The sequence below is a fragment of the Micromys minutus genome, assembly GCF_963924665.1.
Source record: "Micromys minutus genome assembly, chromosome: X".
NCBI lineage: Eukaryota > Metazoa > Chordata > Mammalia > Rodentia > Muridae > Micromys > Micromys minutus.
This window is the reverse complement of record NC_137970.1, coordinates 30,928,729-30,934,262: the sequence shown is the minus strand read 5'-3', so window position 1 is coordinate 30,934,262 and position 5,534 is coordinate 30,928,729. Positions and strand designations below refer to the sequence as shown.

General features: G+C 38.0%; 1 pseudogene across 1 annotated transcript; it reads right to left on the bottom strand.

Moving 5' to 3' along the window:
* Positions 1 to 253: 253 nt before the first annotated feature.
* On the bottom strand, positions 254 to 1,023 carry LOC308414851 (small ribosomal subunit protein eS6-like; annotated as a pseudogene). The gene has a single exon. The product of its transcript is annotated as a small ribosomal subunit protein eS6-like (transcript).
* Between the last annotated feature and the right edge of the window lie 4,511 nt (positions 1,024 to 5,534).

Sequence of the window (5,534 nt, the reverse complement as noted above, 5' to 3'; positions counted from 1 at the left end):
GAAAATTTGGGAGCACCTTCTTAAAAGATAAAATGATGGCCTATTTTCCCATGTACATTTTAATTTTATTCCATGGATCTAGAAATGATGGCTGGAACTCTAACCTCCATTTGGACCATAAATACAAAGGAATGAAGGCACAAGAATCCCCAAATAATAGAGATATCCAATAATTTTAAAAGCTAGTATGCCACCCTTGTATTGCCTACTCTTAGATTTTACTTACATAGATAAAAATATCATCTTCCATTTTTCAGTGTCTAATCATTAATTTGTTACTCATAAAGGCTCTTATTTTGCTGGACCCGTACTGATAGGTAGAATATCTCAGCATGGACAGCCTACATCTCTTGGCAATCTGTCTCGGGCATTTTACTTTGGCTTCCTTCATCCTCCCGGTTAAAGGTTTAGCATTTAAAACAGCTTTCTCCTTGTTTTTCTTAGTGTGTTGTTTCTTCTAAGCAGTATGTTGCAGGACACATAGAGTGACAAAATGTTCCTCAGTGCTTTGGTCCTAGGCTGCTTACCATCTTTATTTAAGGGCTTTCTGATAACATATTGGTGGACATCATCTTCATTGGAGAGATTAGAATGTTTTCAGATCCTGCTAGCTCCTTTGGGCCCCAGCTGCCAAAGCACAGTCGTGTCTTGTCAGTGCAAGAATACCCTTTCTTTCTTCTTTTACAATTAACAGAGTTGAGAACACTCAGCTTGACATCTACAATGCATCCATGAACAGACTTGAGCTTCTCCTCTCCAGTTCTCCTCAGTCTATAAGACAAATGTGCCTTACACAAGAGCAGCTGCACTCTGTTTTGGGTCAAGACACCTTTATTCATGGGGAAACTGGTTGTTGTTCCCACCACAGATTTGTATGGGATAAGCCTTCCACTCTTCACCCAGAGCTTCAGTGGCTAGTTCTGTGACCAGGCAGGTCTAACAGAAAGTACAAAGTTGGCCTTCATTATCTACTTCAGTGAGTTTCTAATGGCTGGTGGCTTGGAAGGAGATATTCAGCTTCATCTTGACGTAGCCACCTAGAGGACACGGAAGAGAAGAGTCATCTTCCATATTTTATGCTTCCTTTATTTTGATCTTATAATACACACAGCTGAATCTAATCGATCTAATAATTATACCTTCTAGCATCTGCCTAGGATTCAAATATAATATGTCAGTGGTTCCTCTTTGTTCCACTTTTTAAAAGTAGAAGCCACACTTACATGTCTCAAAATTTCCAAGATATCCCTACTTTACATAATTTCTGTTGAATGAATTTAGTGTTGCACACATGTTCTTGAATTAGGGTTGACCACTTGGGACTGGCTAATCTATCTGGGGGCTGGAAAAGACTGATTCTTGCTCTCTTAGCAGCTATTAATTGCCAGTGGTTATTCATTTATGTAGCAAATATAGACAGTCACAGAAATCCACAATGGGTCAAAATGCAGAGAAATACTAACCTTTGATTACTTATTACCAATTGAAACATCTACAACACAGCCCCTACACATAAGGCTCTAGGTAAATTAAGGGAAGAGAGAGTAGAAAGATTTTAATAGCAAACTTGTCATTGATTAAACTTTCTTCACCACTCCCTTTGCCTACTCTCCCCTTCTCTATAATGATTATTCTACTCCAGAGTTCTTTGCAATTAGATTTTTCCTTTTAGATTTCACATATGTATATAATAAGACAGTATTTTCCTTGTGTCTTTATTATTTCACTAAAAATAACAATCATCAAGCTCACTAGTATTGTTATAGATGACAGGATTTTTATCCTTTTAATGGCTGAATAATGTTCTATGCTGGTATGTAATACATGTTCTATATCAACTAATATGTGTTTAGTTTGTTTTCATTTCTTACTATTGTAAACAACACTGCATTAAACAATTTTCTCTGCAAAGAAATGATAAATGCTACTGCTCATGACACAGGGCAGCTTCTGAAAGTATGGTCAAAATGTATATTGTAACATTTCTGACAATTTTAGCTTTATTTCTTCCAATAACATGTGCTTTATATAATAAGTGCTCATACCCATATAACTCCCATCCTACACTCTGCTGTCCCAGCAGAAGCAGTCAGAAATCATCTCAGTAATGTCTTCAGGGTGCATCTATGGAGACTCAGTAAGTTGCTGTAGTTCTATAGAAACAGGAAGAGGAAAACGCATTGTGGAAACTTCCAAGAGAATTATGTGACGAAGTTCTGTCAGAACAATCCAACAACCCAGCTGGGCAACATCTTGCCTTTCTTTTCCATGTGGAAACTCTGCTCGAAGTGCACATATTCTCTCCCTCCCTCCCTCCCTCCCTCCCTCCCTCCTTCCTTCCCTGCTTCCCCTAACACACACACACACACATACACACACACACACACACACACACACACACTGCAAACAAATACATAAGACGTATGCAGAATTTACCAGTTCTTACTAGTCAGGGTTAGTTTTGCAATCAGTGATAAGCTCCAGCAAAACAAACTTCTTCTGGACTACATTGGAGTAACTCAGGGCAACCAGACTAAATGGCCCAAATACTCATCAGAAGGCAAACATGTGTGTTTGCTACCAAGCCAAGCAGAACCTTAGGAAATGAGGTTTAAATGGGGAAATTTTTGGAGGATCTTCAATAGTAAAACTGTAACTGTTTCTTTTATGGTTTGACTACAAATAATCCTTGAACACATTTTGACAACAGTTTTGTTAGGGATGCCAAGAAGCAGAGAACCTGGCTCTTACATTCTAGAAGACACAAAGCCTTCCTCTCTGTGTGTTCTTCTTTGGTCCTGACATTTGGTTCTAACATTTCTCTACCCCTCAGAGATGCTTCCTGCCTTTGTTCTCCTCTCCATAAGACCCAAAACATCTGGATCAAAAGGTTGATCTCTCTGTTCTTCTGTCGGGTGTTATGTTTGTCACTGAACTGAACAGAAATGATTCTCCTCTTGCTCTTGACCTTTCTAATGAAACCTGCCTATAGGAGGAACTGCATGCCTCTAGCATCCTTCCCCATTATCAGAAAGCCAGGGTGGGGCTGCCTTGAAGGAAAAATAAAGCTATAGGTTTTGTTTCTTGGTTGGTTGCCAGTTTTTGTTTTGGTGTTTGCTTATTTTTAATTAAGACCATGTTTTGCTGTGTATCTCAGCTTGACTTAGAACTTACTACATAGCCTTAGTTGACCTCAAACTTGTGATTCTCCTACATCAGTCAGTCATCCATGTGCTAGAATTAGGTGTATATCACCACACCCAACTAAACTTTCACTTTGCTATCTACTTCCTTTTTATTTGAACAGTTAGAGGAGAAAACAAAGAGTATATTGATGTGAGTCTTAGTTTCAGCAGAGGCTGTCTTTCTTGCTTCCTTTTATACCACGAGGAGACTAGGACATGACTAATCTAGTCATTCAAGGGGGAGTAAGAAATATGTGAAACAAATTTGAACTCAACATACAACTGTAGCTGCTTCACTTAGCCCAGCAAGGCCACTGTGTCCAGCTTGCAGACATGTGCATACTAAATGTTCATTGTTGCTTAGACCTTGCAGTTATTTCCACAAAAATGGTAATGGATTAAAAAATTACTTATTAGAAATTACTCAAAAGTCAAACTCTGGATTCCATTTGCTCGGGTTTAATGGCAAACTCTGAATCAAAACCAGATGAGCTCAGCAAATTATTGACACTGTGCTTTTGTTTGCATATCCATAAACTGAGGATAACATGTTTAGATTTCCTAAAACATTCAAAGGGAGGCCTTGTGCTCAGGAGTAGATAGGTGGCCAGCACAAAATAAATGTCATGTTTTTTTTGTGGATCTTTTTTTTTCATTTCATTTTGCTTTGTTTTTGGAGATTTGGGGGAGGTCTTATTCATTTTTTCATGTTTGTTTTGTGTTTTGGGTGATATTTTTGTTTTTTAGAGTTTCATTTGCAGTTTGTTTAGAAAGAAAGAGAAAGAATAAAATTTGGATAGGTGGGAAGGTGGCAAAGATCTGTGAGGAGTTGGGGAAAGGAAAAACATGATCAAATTATATTGTGTGAAAAAATATCAATAAAATTAGCAATTAAGTTGATTTTTTAAAAAATAAGTGTTATGTTTTGTGTTGGCTAACTACTACTGGATAACCTTTAACTGTGGTTAATATAAATATAAGACTGCATTATAGAAACTAATTTTTCTTTGATCAGGTATCATAAAATATTCTATAGAAAATTTGTTTTCAGTAAAGATAAGTAAATATAGTAAATAGGCAAAAAATCTTTTAAAAAGACAAAAAGGTATGCTATACTTTAAGAAAACTGAAAGTGCAGGGTCAGGCAGATGCATAGATAGATACTTGAAAATTTTAAATGAAGCATCCTGACTTATTTACCATTCCATTGCTGTGAGGTGACACCACAAACATGACAACTCTTATAAAGGAATGCTTTTAATTGGGACCAACTTCCAGTTTCAGAGGTTCAGTCCATTACCAGCATGATGGATAACAGGGCAAGCAGCGTGGCACCATGCAGGCAGACCAGGCAGACATGCTACTGGAGATGTGAGAGTTCTACATCTGGATCAGCAGAAGAGAAAGAGACATTGGGTTTAACTTGGGCTTATGAAACCCCAAAACCCAGGTCCAGTGCTACATTTCCAGTCTACCAAGGCCACAGATCATAATTCTTTCAAATAGTTCTACTCCCTATGAGCCTATGGGGGTCATTTTCTTTCAAACCACCACACATCTTTATAAAAGGCTCAAAGGAATCTGCCTTCCTGTTTGTCTGTCTGGAGAAATAAAAAATGAAAGACTTACCATAGCTTTGAGGTCATGGTCTAGAACCATAGTTTTCAACCTGTGGGTCACAATCCCTTTGGGAGTTAAATTATCCTTTCACAGGGGTCACCTAGCACCATTGGAAAAGACAAATATTTACATTATGATTCATAACTGTAGCAAACTTATGAAGTAGTAAGTAAAATAATTTTACGTTTGGGGGTCACAACAACATGAGTGCACTATTAGAGAGGTTGAGAACAACTGGTCTGAGGGGGAAATCATTTACCATTAATTTTCTCCATGAAACTGCCAAAATCAACCTTTTTTTGGCTTCTGGAATTTCTGCCTTTTGGTCAAAATCTTGAACTCTTCTGAGGCTAAATAATAAAATAAAATAAAAGCTGGCTACCTCCCACTAAATTTTCTGTAAGAGAGTCCCCATGGCTTTAGAAGGAAGAAATTACCTTCTCAGTGGTATTGTCACCATTCAAGTATCCTTAACGTGGAAAGAAGCCACTCCAGTGACCACCTACCTTCTTCTTTATGTGCACAAGAGTGCTATAGGGTATGAGAGAGGGCTCACTGGATGTCTGAGTCACTGTTCTATTGTTGTGAAGAGATACCATGACTAAGGCAACTCTTATGAAAGAAAGAATTTAATTGGAGCTAGCTTACAGTTTCAGGGGTTAGTACATTTTCATTGTGGTGAGAAACATGGCAGTAGGCAGGCATGATGCCTCCTCTGTAGGAAGAGAG